General features: G+C 40.7%; 1 protein-coding gene across 1 annotated transcript in view; it reads left to right on the forward strand.

Moving 5' to 3' along the window:
• Window positions 1-434: 434 nt before the first annotated feature.
• The window catches only part of LOC136341707 (proton-coupled zinc antiporter SLC30A2-like), a 35659-nt gene continuing 21697 nt past the window's right edge, over window positions 435-14396 (forward strand). The window contains exon 1 of the mRNA XM_066286970.1: window positions 435-456. The gene's annotated coding sequence lies outside the window, so the exon portion shown is untranslated. The remainder of the gene's footprint in view (window positions 457-14396) is intronic.

The raw sequence follows: 14396 nt of genomic DNA on the forward strand, positions 1-14396 counted from the left end.
TATAAGAAATATTTGTTGTTTTGAATTTTAGGTTATGTTATAATCAATGTCACCGCTATCAACCGCCATTATGACTCAGTCACGCTTCAAGTGTCTGTCATAAATAGACTTTTTCTAAACCAAGTGCATTCTGCTTATTCCGCAGAACCAGGGAACAGTTGACGTTTGATGTAATTTTCTCAATTGTCTACAATCTATTCTTTAGAGACGTGAGATATGAGTGATTTTTTACATTTTGAAAATATAGACAAATCACATAATCCACACCCACACACCCTGTATAATATTCAACAGTTTAGGGTGGGAGGTTATATACGTGGCACTATGTAGTAAAATAAGTTACTTTAACCTTCCGCCCTCCACCATCATCTTTGATGAAGTTCAAAGAGCAGTGGAACCAGCAAGAAACTAGGCAAGGCGCCGTAGCCTTATCAATCGATTTCTGAGATGTTTGAGGTAAGTAATTTAATTCTGTAAAAACTTGCACAAACTCAAATTTCGGAAAAAAATATCATTTTATGCGATAAACTCTATCGAGCATTCTGAAGACCCATTTTAAGGCTATTAGTTGGTATCAGATCGAGGCATTAGATGAGGGAAACGTTTTAAAGTACGCTTCTGTTTTTATATGATCGAGCGAGACTAAATGAAACTAATGAGAACTAATGTGGTAATTCCCCGAGACATGGGTTTGCGCAATTCAACTTGCTTGCGTCTGATATTCTTGGAGGGAAAATCTTCAGAACAAATTGAAGACACTATGGTCCCGTCTTGCATAATTTGAGCTCATTAGGTATATGGCATCTCATTGTATGCACCTTCACTACACCTAACTTGGTGCATTTCAAGTTTTCTAAATTTTATTAGATATAAACTTTTCTTATTCAAAAAATGTATTAATATCCCCCATTCATGTCAAAGAGGGAGAGAAGTCCTGCCCTAACTTGATGTGGATTTTGTTCCACTGTTTGTGTCTCTCGGGCATAAAAGAGAGGAATTGTCGGGCCGTCACATTTGCATAATTTGACATAGAAATTTACTCCCTGACTAATTTATGACACTCGGGGGTGAGTTTATAATGGGCCTGGATAAACGCCGCGGCGACGTTAAGTTAAACGTATCGTAAATGCCTTTGACTTCGTTAAATTAAAATCTGAATTGGGTTTTCGAGGGAGAATACTTATTCAATTAGCATCAATGAGGGACTGGAAAGGTCATTGTTGCCGAGAATTGGGTTTGGGAAATGGTCTTTTTAAAGGGTTTTCAGACCATTCTTATCTAGTTCTTCATGCGACGATCAACGATCAAAGTTAAAGTAAAGCCGAAGAAAAGTTATTGAACATAATGAGAAACGATTTCGGTCATCAATTAAGGGTAAAACAAACATATTTAAGTTACCAAACCATACGTATGCACTTCAATTTATCATCTCCCATTATTTCAAGAACAAGGGAAGATCCTGTAGATATTCTATAAGACCTCTTATATGGTCTTATTATGTTCTTATATTTCATAATAATTTCCTATCAGAAATGTAGGAACGAGAATATACGTCCCCCAATTTAAGACAGATTTAATACTATTTTTAATTTATTCACTCAACATGTGGCCTTAATAGCTCATCATCGACAAATATAAGTCGTAGTGTTGTTCGTTCTTTTACCGTTCCCATACAAACGAAACCGAATAACCGAGTTCATAATATTTTCGTGCACGTTTCCCATTGTCAAGCACATAAATCGCTGCAAAAGGCCCCAATAAAACAATCAAAACCGACACGTCTCGTAACACTCCTGGCAAAAGAGTTATTTGTCGCCGAGAGGACTCGGACCCAACGGAAGCGGTTCTTTAGACAGATTTCGGCCTCGTTAACATTCAAATGGGGTCCCACCTACCGACATGGGAATTACATCCACATATCTGAGCTTGTAATTGAAATGAACCGAAGGGGCCCGCCTTTGAGAAATGCCGCCTCCGATGACTGAAATCGTAATTAACTCGTTAGTAGCCACTGATTAATATCGACGGATATTCAGATGCTTCTTGGATATTAATCGATTAATTGTTGGGAGTTCTGTCCTTATTGGCCGATGGCGATTTGCGAAAACGGCGAATCGAACGATTGGATCTCCGCCATAGCTAATTTTGATAATTTGCAATTTTCATTAAGCAATTTTAATTAGTTAAGAAGGTATGTCTGTTTCATAAGAGCAGATTTGCAAAATCCATCCGTGCAAATACAAACGAGTGTTGAAAAAAAAAATGGTCATATGGTGTTATTGAAAAATATTTGGTTTAATTCATAGTCCAGGACTACCGGTCACTAAGGGTTATCGCAGCTTACCTTGGTTCCTACAGGCTTAAAAACTACAGGTGAGTCAGACACGTCCAGGTGCCACAAGTGACTTGAAGTAATTCAGTAGATTTCTGAAAGTAAATTTTTCTGGTCATTTTGGTAGAGTAATCATCTCCTATGCACGATCAGGAACTTGTTTGCTGATTGTATGTTTATTCAGTTTAATTCTTAGGGATTCATTCCAACAAAGCGGCAAACTGATTCCAGGTCGTCAGGAATGTCATTACACCGATCAGGAGCTTTTACAGAAATTTCTCAACGCTTTTGATGATCCGGAGTTGGTTTCTTGTTTCATTTCCAATAAAGCTCTCGATCAGCTTCTAGCGAATCTAAAGTAGGAAAAAATTCCCGGTCAAGAGTGCTTCGAAGCAAATTGTGTTTGCTGCACGCATGTTGGTGGTTGAGGCCTTTGCTTGAGCAAGATACTTCTTGTTCTGCCTATATCCAGAGAAATGGTATATTACTCTGGCTGGTTCGCTTTGGGCCGGGTTTGAAGTGACACGGTGCTTTATGCAAAATTCCTGGAATTTTTTCCGGGAAATACAAATTTACACTCAAATATGTCTGAAGGATGTTGTTCAGTACTTTGCGGTCTTTTTTAATAGCGTCACAATTCATTCCTTTTGACATACGCAAAACTGGTCTCTGAATGCCAATTACTCAATCGATTACTTAATAATGCATCCGTGCAAACTTTTACGTGCAAAATTTGGGTACCTTTTGACTGATCGACAGGCTGCATTTTAATCGTGTAAAACGGCATTAATATGACTAACTAGGGAAGACAGTTTCAATTTACTTGGCACTGGCGGATGTGCTTCTATAGGTGACTTTGTCCCCGTAGGCGGGCTAGAATAATGTATCTAAAACGCAATAACATGCTTTCATCTTAACGGTAAAATGTATTCATTGAAATATTTTCTTCTTGAGAGCTTTCTGACTTTTTCTCATAAAAATCAGTCAGAAATGACTTCCCTCCAACAGTAATATTCCCTGAGGGAAGTACACATCTGTGGTTACAAAGAAACGGCAAGTGGGCATCACTGAAGGCCTGATGATGTGCTTAGTGGCGGTTACAGTGGTGGCAATTACGAAACTTGACTGGTCAACTATCGCCTTTAAATGTAGTTTGTAAATAAAAATGGCTGCTACAAGATAATTCAGGAGAAATTCTCGGCGATTTTGGTCTCACACATTGACCTTGAGTGCAATTATCCAATTGCGATGCAAGATATGGCCACTCCAAAAACAAGAACAGCCGAGACCCAGCAGGCAAGCTTTAGCAGCAGACATTGTCACCGTCGCCGTTTGCCTTGATTGGGGCGTTTGGGTTTGGTGTTTAATTCAAGATCGTTACTTCCTGCCAACAATTGAAAAATACCCGGAAGAACTCGAATGTAAATATAATGTTTGGTATCTGTCTATTCGACCTTGAAAAAGTCAGCTCCATTGTTTGAATGGCGGCTCAAGATGGCGGATATATTTGACAACTCTGAGCGATCGGGGGCCATGTTTTCGTCATCAAGAGGACGTAAAGCGTTTCCTCGCACATCTGTCTCACTCTAAGTTTTTCTGACGTTGATTGATTCCTTACTCTAATCGTGTCACAACAACGAAAATAATTAAGAAATCGTTATGAGCGCCTGTTCATTGAATGTTCGTCGCAATTACGCATTCATTGAACGCCACGGGATCAGCTTTTATTCCATTAAAATATCTGTTAATCAAATAAGCCATGAATAGTCAATGAGGCAATGACTTTATCGCCGATCGCGGTGGCTTTGGAAACAATCGATACCTGATGACTTTGCAAAGTCGACCACGATTTTTAATTTCGAAAAGAAAGCTCGAACTAGACGAGGGGGGCGCGATCTGGTGGACGAATAACTAGTAACTATTAATCCGATTAGTCTGATGTCTGATTTCCTTGCCTCGTGGTGGCGTCAGTGTCGTTTCTTGCATCTTACGCTACTCGCAGTTACTCAATATTCTACTCCGAATCCACTCCAAGTTATTATCATCGTCAGCGACGTATGCAGCACCCACAGCGACACAGATAAGAATCCACCTTCCCGAGTCCCTTTCGAAAAAACCGAACCGCTCGCGGTTAATAGATATACATAGAAAATAAGGAAGATGCAGAGACGGAGATAACCGAATTGTTGGGGGCTGAGTAGGCGCGAGGCCCCCCTCGAGCTCCGTTAATTGCCAAAGGACCACGCCCAGGGTGCGCCGCGTGCCCGCATCTCATTACACTTGTTGACAAATGAAAGTCGCGATTACCGATGGGCCGACGATAGCCGTCCTCACTATAAATACCGGGACCGAAATAACGCGACTAATGAATCTTAATAGGATTAGATGCCGCATGCGAGATGATATAGAGGGTGTTTCCTAAGTACGGTGCGTAACTTTGGGACGCAATTTCTTGTGCTCTCTAAAGAAAAAAGTTCCTATAAACATGTGGCCGAAGACGCTTTGACTCCGAGATACAGGGTGTTCAAATTTTCCAAAAATATATTATTATTTGTAATAAATTTGGAACAGTCAATGCTAGGCTCTTAAAATGTTGTGATTATTCTACGTTGGCTTAAAAGCTGCTTTTTTAGTATAAAGTCAATTTTTATCTGCCACCAGTGGAGCAGTTAGAGGCGAGTCAGTCGACGTTTTCCTTATGAAATGTAGAACGCCCATGGATTTTTAAACATTTTTATTATTTTCAGATTCTCCTAATGTTTTACAACAAAAAAGGACTCGTAATTTTTTTACCTAATATTAACCTGTTTTTTGGTTAAAAATTTACTTCTAATAATAATTTTTACAAAATTTCAATACTCTATATTTCGGAGCCTAAGCGCTTTCGGCCACATGTTTCCAAGATTTTTTCCCTTCAAACACCATTAGAAATTGTATCCTGAAGTTACTGGTCATACTTAGGCAGCACCCTGTCCACTTACGAAGAGGGCCCAGTGATGGGAGAAGATGATTGTTCTTGGATTCAACCAGAATGACGAGACCTCTATTCGCTCCTGAAATTGATCTTGGGAATGCTAAGTCCACCAGGTATTCCCCTAAACATCGACAATCTGCTCGTATCAAACTTTTACAAGTTTACCGCGCTTTCGACCGCTGTATAAATCCCACTCTGGCTCTTTAGATAGTTTCCCTGGACTTACTCATCTGCATACGTATTTGTACTTTCGCTCTCTATCCTGTCCTCTGCTACTGCCAGCGTTCCTCAGACCCTCCTAATGATTACTACCTTCATCATACCGTTTACCTCACGTCTCCTTTTCCCCAACTGTAAATTTCAGAATACTTCGCATAAATCTTTGTTAATTGTTATAATCAAGACTCCTTCGCACTTTGTTACTAATATTGGCCCCCCCCCTCTCATAAATAATGATGCCTATCGCAGTCTTATCACTTACCGTTCAATCAGCTAGGTATTCATTAAGTGGGCAATAAATAATTGGTAATTGGTTTCGCCCCCTGCGCATTCGGTGTGCCGGCCATCATCTTCATGTTCTTCCTTTTGAGCTGAAGAAGTCTCGCTTGCATTGTATTTGGTTCGTCCATGGGACATATTCTTTACTATGGAAAGTTCACGAATTTTGATCTAGTCATGTTAAAAATTCGCCCGGTAAAACTCGAAAAAGCCAGGGCTACTGCTAATTGCATCACTTATTTTGACTTAGTCTTAGGTAATAAGATGTTGGCAATATTTGGTTATAAGAAAATAAAGTTGCTGCTTCCGCAGCTTCCAGCGGACGCGCGAGACAAGGGGTAGGGACAGTCGACTTATTGAAGATGTATTGGAGCACCTAACCAAAACGACTTTCTATAATAAATACATCTTTGGGACGCATGTGGCAGGCAACGTATAGCTGGCAATATGTAGGAACATGTATTTGATCGATGGTGGGAGGGGTGTGTGGAGGTGGAGTGCTCGGTGTTGGATCCCTCTTCCCCCAGTGTGCGGTGTGTGGAGGCCATTGAACGAGTCCACCCCGATTTGCAGGAATGTTAGAGGGCATTGTGGGTGACGTTGGGAGGGGGCTACTCCAATGGAGGTTAGTGGGGCAGATGTGGAATTTTAGCCTCACTCAGATACTTAAATAAACAAATTGAAGTCTCAACTTCAATTTCCAACGCCATTTCCAAAGGCTGTATTTAAGAACTAGGAAACTCTGAAATTTTCTCTTAAAGCTCGTTAGACTGCCGCAACTCTTTTTCATGAGAATTGAAAATTTCTCCCTATATTACATTAATCTATGACTGCTCTTCAATCATCTTTTATCTCCCAAATACCCCAAATAAAACTTTTAAAAGATGACCAGCGGCCAGATAAGGGCGTGCCCGGGCCAGAGGTAAAGAATTACATGTGTTTTTGTCACATAATAGATAGAGCGTCTCCCTCGAGAGGCGGACTTGCCATTTGTCATCAACTTTCTGTCAGCTCTGTCTCTATGAATTACTGCTCCTTATTTTGCTCTATGATGTACTTAAGGTCGCTCCGGTTCGGACATTACCATTATTTATGACCGTAATTTATCGTCCGACTTACCAGACGAGATTTTTCTCTCATTACCGAGTGTATAGAGAAAAATAAAGTCGGATGATTTACGGACTTTTAAGTACCGTACATTGGGTTATGAAGTAATCGATATTTTTCGTTTTTCGGGGGAACCGCAATTATTACTGCTGGGCCTTTAAGGAAACCGCAACAGATGTTGCTGGTGTACACAATATGGTGCATGTCTGAGGTTCTGGGAAGGTCAAAAGCGTTAATTTCAAATTTTGGCCATAAAAATTATCGGTTTAAATTGAGCTTGTCGTTTAGGTTATTTGTGGTTGACCGTAAAAGGGTACACGATTCTTTATTAGGAAATAACTCATTTAGACGCAACGTCGAAAAAATTAGCCCTAAAACGAGGACGTAATTCTAACACTTTTCATATAACTCTACATGGCTAGTAATGCATACTAAGTTGTCACTACCAAAGAGGCCGATTCTCATACAGAACGTAATTTAATCGAACAATAGTTGTTCTATTCTATTTGTCGGGTTTAGTTTACATTGTTATTCTACCTCAGTCAAATGTTTAAGTAAAAATTCATATTTTCGTCTCCTTTGTGTCTTTCATGAGTTATGAATAATGTTTCTGCGTCGATGATGGAACAGGTGCACCTGTACGCAACACCCATCCAAAAACGTGAAAGCATTTCTCTTATTCATAGGTAATTATTGTTACTGTTGGAATTGGAACTGTTACTGTTGGTTTTCCGGGTACCAAGAAATGACCGAACACTGCAGAATTTTATACCAGAAATTTGGAGATCAAAAAGTAAGGAAAAGGAACTAAAAATGCAAAAAATGTATAAATAATCGTTCTGAGCAATTTTTGTTTTACAAGACAACCCCCCTTCCTGTTTTCTTTTGTCCACCCTTCCAAGCTTTATTTCTAAATGTATATTTTTTTTAATTTTGTGCAATTAAATTGTTTTTCATTAAAGAGCAAAGAAATAAATACATTTGAAAGTTATCCTTCAGAGCGGGTGAAGGTAAAAGGGGGGCAGGATCGTCTCGTTTGTCTTGCAAACAAAGATGCTTCAGAATTTCAGATTATCAACACATTTATTCGAGTTTTAATCGCCTTTCCTCGTTTTCAGGGCTTCAAATTTTTGGTCCGAAATTCCGTAGTGTTTGGTCATTTCGTGGTATCCAGAAAACGTCATTTCTTACCATTTCAATTCTAATAAGATCCCTGTTATCTTCCTCATGCGAGCTTAGATGATAGACCATTTGGAACATGCGGTGATTTTAATTCGCACATGAAAAATACCATTGAAATTAAAGCAATTTTTTAATCCACCCTTTCCAGTGAATAAAATATATTAATTTGGATACGAAAAAAATTGAAACGTGTTTCTGTTTATTCGCGTTAGAATAAAAAATATTGTCCCTAACTCGCACAAAAAGTGCCTTTCCCGCCCTCCACTGCTGGGCCCGAACGACGCGAAGCGGAGGAACTGCAATTGCGTGAGGCAAACGCTTTCCCGCACTCGTTAGGAAAATAACCATTTCAGACATCGCCATCGGATGTATTAGACTCCGGTTTTATTTTTTAAATCAGTGGCGTAGCTTTCCTCCGCTTGTGTAGCTGAAATATATTATTTGTCTGCATTTATTCCCCCCGATTTAAACGTCGAGAACGAAACCGATTTTTGAGAAATTAGTATAAAAATTTCAACATTTTTAAGAGAAATTATGCTTATTTCTACAATTTGAGGGCCTTATATGCACTGAATACACACATCTTCCACTTGATTCCTTTTTTAGTCACTATTTCCCGAGCCAGCTTCTAGATCTGCTGCGTTGTGTCCCCCCTCAGGAGGGGTCGCCGTGCCTGTTTCTTCAGCGAAACGAGTAGTCCGAGCTTCAAGATCACATTCCGATCGGCAGTCCACGTTTCGTTAGTTTTCTTATCAGATTTTTTTTGCAACTTAGCAATCCCCCCTCATTTCTTCACTTCATCATCCCCCCGAACTTCCTCTAGCTAGCCCTTTAGTTGCATCTTAGTTCCTTCTTAGTGCGAGCCTCAGTATAGCCATTCCTCCTCTTTGATTGTCCAGTGGAAGGTCCTCTGGATTCCGTCCTAAGGCGTTCCAGCATGCCCAGTCACCACGCAATTTAGAGGCTATGTTATTGTGTTGATAACTTTCACTTTATTTCAAAATTTGAGTCGAGACTCTTTCCAAGTTATTTTTGCCAGTGCCCGAACCTGTATGGACGCCTCTTTGCTTTCTAAGGAGTCAGTGCCGTACTGGTTTAGGATACTGGATTTATGTGTTTTCTTGATTTACCCGTTGATCCAGGACGCAGTTTTCTTCTTACTTAGGTTTCGATTTTTCTCTGCTTTTCCGTACATGCAACTTTCCGATAAAGTTATAAATTCCCTATGATATTAAATCTACAGAAGGAGAAAAGTTTAGGAACATTCCCAATTGAATTGAAAAAACTCCAACAGGTGTTCACATACAATAAACACAAAGTTCTCCATATTCGACTCCTTCAGGCTTATTACATGGGCAATTACACGCTCCAGCGGTACTTTACAGTGCCTTTTGTAAGACTGACGTGTTGTTTCGTGATTCTTGAATAGCGTTCGGCCCTCAATGAAATCTGACGCACAGATTAAGTGGGGTCACAATATCGCTATGTCCCATAAGAGAGGAAAGTTTATTTTGTTGAATTGTTCATATTCAATTTTTTAAACTGAAAAATTGTTTTAAATGTTGTTGAAACGCTAACGGATTATTGTTTCCTTACTTTACAAGTCCCTAAGTACAGCGGGTGTCAAATGAATGGGGCAAAAGCGGCAAGTCACCACTATCCATTAAAGTATGGTGTTGGCCCAGCGGGCCACATTCGCCTTTTAAACCCTTTAAATCAAATATAAACCATTTCGAGGTTAGAATGGAGTTGAGCATACCTACTTATGCATATCTCTACCTTGGGAGATTTAACATTGTCAGCGGATCTTCATGTAAAATGGACATGGATAGATGATAAATGAAGATTTCGAGGCTAGTAAGAAACAGATTTGAAGCCATGATAAGCGGGGTGTCCTAGAAGCAATGCTACTAATGAGTGTTAGATGTTAGAGGGTAGAGAAATAGAGCGATTCAGCTGTGTTTGCCTCATGCAAAAGTTACTTGTTTTCATTTTACAGAAGGTCAAAGTAATTTTTGTAAATTACGAATAAACGTCACATTTTTTTATTTGCAGGCTGGAAATAGGGCTTAGGGCGGTTTTGGAAACTATAATTTCGCTTAATCTCTTTCAATCGAGCTGATAGGTAGTGCTATACCGAAGTACAAAAACTAAATATTTTTACGTTATAAGAATTTCGGCAAAAGATCACTCATCACTAAGGGTTTCCGAAATATTTTCAATTAGACGATTCCGCGCGTTTGCACCCTTTTCTCAATATCACTTTCTTGAAGCGCCACCCCGGCCAGGTCACATGGGAAGACCTCAAAAATTTATCTAACCTTGAACAGGGTTTGGTAATGGTTTCTGATTGTATTTCCGTAACTCCTCTCTGCTGTTAGATTTGGGTCTGTTTATCATTGAGTTGAAAAAAATGTCAAAAAAAATCTAATTGGTTTAAGTCGAGACTTCGTGGTGGCCGCAGATGTTTGCTTCTCCCGCCAATCCATTGATATGGAGGATTCGTATTCAAGAAGACCCCTCCACGTATGGGGTAACGAACAAGAGTGTCATCTTGCTTAAACCAAAAGGCGCCATCTTGAGGTGAGAGTAACATTCTATGAAACTAGCGGTGAGTCGTTGGCCAAGAATCAAAGTGCCGTTTCCTCCTTCTATCTTGCTGAAATTTCAACTGGTCCGAAAACTGACGTTCTCTCATTCAATGAAGATTTTTGTGCTGTAAGAATGGCTGTTTCTCGGATTAAACCTATCTCTTCTTTATAAGAGTTTTCTCCTCGGTGAACAATATTTTTAATAGGAACGAAGTTCCTCAAACAAATTGTAGAAATCAATTCAGGGTCGAAAATCCCTTGGCAACACTTTTAAACCGGCGTTAACTAACATGGAAACAGCTTCGATTTCCGCACAAGTGTGACTATTTGCCGACACCCGCCGTTGAAGTTCGGTCGATTTTTTGCCTTGGCTAGGTAGCTGAACTAGCCTGAACTAGCTTGGAACGGAGATTTTAGATGAATTTACCGTACCCGAAAGCCCCCCTATTGGCAATTTTTAGCCGAGAAATGCAATGAGTGAGAGATTTATTCCCAATTTTAACAACAAAAATGACATAGAAGGAAAATAGAAATAACGATAGAGCCATTAACAATTAGAAAATGGCAATATAAACTGCTATGACCTAATGCATTAGATGTTCGCACTGTGCCCCGTTGACTTCCCGACAGCGGGCAAGCCCCAATCCGAATCTCTCCAGAACGTTCCTCGTCGTTTGAGGAGGTACTGGCCGAGCTTCTTGAGTAATTATATTTTTTGACCTTTTTCTATTGTCGGGCTCATTTAAACGCACCCCGTGCCTCGGATGACCCCGCGAGAAAAGTCCACTGGGGCGAGGTCGGGCGATCTGGCAGGCCCCCCTAGTTGTCATATTGCGCCGACATGTCAATAGCTGTCGAATTGAGATATGGGCAAAAAGCGGAATAAAAGAATCGCTCGATTGTTTTGTCCAACCAGTCCGCTATACTTATTTGCGCCGATGCTTCTGGGACGACCTGTATACGTATACGTGGTAACTTCGTCCTCTTTGTTTTTCGTCGAGAGGCTGATTCGGTCATATACAGGCTCCTTCGATTTCTTGCGTCGATTAGGATGATCGAGCCGAACTAACGAGTGAGAATTAAGGTGGGAAATTGCCAAAAAGGAGCAGCTGCCGTTCAACCCACCTGGCACCCCTACGACACACATTGGGGTGACAAATCCGTCCACGCCCACTTGATTCTTTACGCCGTGACTTTTCAAGCCGCGTCGGATTTATCTAAAGCCCTTGCCAGATACCGAAATCGCAACCGGTCATTAGAATAACAACCATAATTTGACGACAAATGTTTTGTATGCCCGAGGATTAGTTCGAGAGCGTTTATTTGCACATGGTCGTGAACCCTTAGGGAAAACACAAAACGATTTGGTTTTGTTTTCCCTGAGAGACCCTGTATATAAAGTCGTGTTTTATCCAGGGTTGATATATCGTCGAGGATGATTCAGTTGGAGAAACGCGTCCATTGGGCAGAAATCCGTGAGAGGGAAAGAGGCAGAGGGACATACACGGTGAGATTCTTTTACGTCATCTACTCAACATCCGGGAAAACTTCACATAAAAGATTAACTGAGACACAACCCCCTTAGTCGCGGCTTTGTCCTGCCCACGTTGAGATCGGTACCGGCCTTATGCGGGAGCGAGGTCGGGCGACGGCCCAGGGAGGCGAACCTTCCTGGTCCTAGTTTTTCTTGGGGGTAGAGGATGACGATTAAAAATTTCGTCCAGGGCACCACACTCGCCAAGGCCCGCCCTGCTTTCGATCACAATACAATTGATTCTATGTCGATTCGTGATATCTGTTCTAAACGAACCGGACTCGCTTTGACGTTTCTTCCCAGATCTGCGCGATTGAGCATTCATCACATTGTCGCATGTCTTTCCCTTGCACTCGAGCCCGAGAAAACTGATCTGTGATATTCTCCAGTCTCCTCCAAGCCTTCTCACTTGCCTTTGAGAAATTTTTCTGATCTTAATTTAATTTCTCTTTACTTCCCATTCGAAATTTTTGATTGTCCATCTTTCGATCGGAATTAGTGGGAGCCTTCATTCGTCAAATTTGACCTTTCTGCAATACTGGGTCCTCATCGTTGTTCTGGCCCAATCACTGGTAAAATGCAGCGGTAATTGCACCAGTGCAATTATCGCAATAATTTCCCTGGTCGCCTCAGCAATGTTTGAATAAACTGAAATATTTCCATCTTGCGGCCGTGTTCTCCCAACATGTGACTAATGATATTCTGTTCTTAAACGCGATAGGTGCATCAAAACTAAATCGATAACTTTCGCCAACTCTAAATTAACTGCAGCTTCGCGTCCTACTTTACATTCATGCAAACTTCCCGATAAATTACCAATAATTATCGCTGCTTATGTAATATTACCTTTAAGAATTTCAGTCATCTCCTTGGTTCCTTATTGGTACGAGTGCATCAACTGATTGCATCAAATGGTTGCACTGATTCGGCAGGTAACTTACACTTGATATATGTTTTCTACACTTACTACATTGCACGAGATATTTTTTGATATTTTCTTACTGGCTAAAAGTCAATAACATGCCTCAACTTAGTCTTCTTGATAGAGGAAAGACCAAATTTTTCCTGTTCAGAGCTCCTTCAGCATGACCGTTTACGAGTTTTTTGAGAAACTTAAGCAAAAATTGTTCGAAAAAATAACTCAAAAGGTCAAAATTGAATCCCATGTCCATAGGTCATTTTATTAGTCTTTAGATTCCTCAACTTTTCAAAAATTTAACCCAATCTTCGTCTCGTTTCATATCTCAGATCCTCGGTGTCGCATCTCTCTCTTTGCAGCCTATTTTCAAAACCCACATTTTCCAAAATTTAGCTATCGACTGACTAAATCATCTCTCTGTCCGTTCTGTGTCACTTGCCGAGACACCTCTCTCCATCCTTCCCCCCCCCCTCAACCTCCCCCCCCCCCTTTCCTTTCCCCAAACAAATCTCATTCTGTAGATTAAACTCAGTTTACCCGGTAATTACAACGGAAAAGCGGTAATTTAATTAGTGGTAAACGATACGGTCCTCTGCTCTCTGTAGGCGATTTTTCAGGGTCCGCAAATTACAAGAGCGCTCCAAATTGGGACGTCGTAAAAACGGGGCAGCGACGGCAGCAGTGTCGCAATTTGCCAGCGCCACGCCCAGCTACACGGGGCCCCCGGCAGGGTCGTTAACGGACGGGTCCTGCTAAGAGTTGCTTTGAGTCAGCAACTTCAGTAGCGGTACATATTTTCATTTTTCCAATTTCCACTAATGGCTATAAGCTCCATTTGGAATACAGCTGCCGTCTGATCTCAATGCAAACCAATCATTTTAATGTTGAGATTTAGAGATGAAGTATTAAGGGTAGCCCGATAGTCAGAGAGATTGTTCTCCTTGCGTGGTGTTCGCCACGTCTCTGAAGAATATGGAGTATTTGCCGAAATAAAAGACTTGAACCTGACTAAGCACTTTGGTCCTTTGAAATCGAGTCAACCCTCAGAGACCACAACTATTATCATAAAGCTACACGAGCAGCGCTGAGGGTCTTGTGGCTTCTCGATTTATTGTGTTGACCGTTTAGAGACTGTTTAGCTCTTTTATTGTGTAAAGAGTATTTTTATTTTTTATATTCCTTCCTATTGATATTCCTTAGTATTTTCATCATAACTATAGTCTTGTCCTTACTTCTCGTGAGATATTCAGTAGCGTTTT

This window comes from Euwallacea fornicatus, chromosome 10, assembly GCF_040115645.1.
Source record: "Euwallacea fornicatus isolate EFF26 chromosome 10, ASM4011564v1, whole genome shotgun sequence".
NCBI lineage: Eukaryota > Metazoa > Arthropoda > Insecta > Coleoptera > Curculionidae > Euwallacea > Euwallacea fornicatus.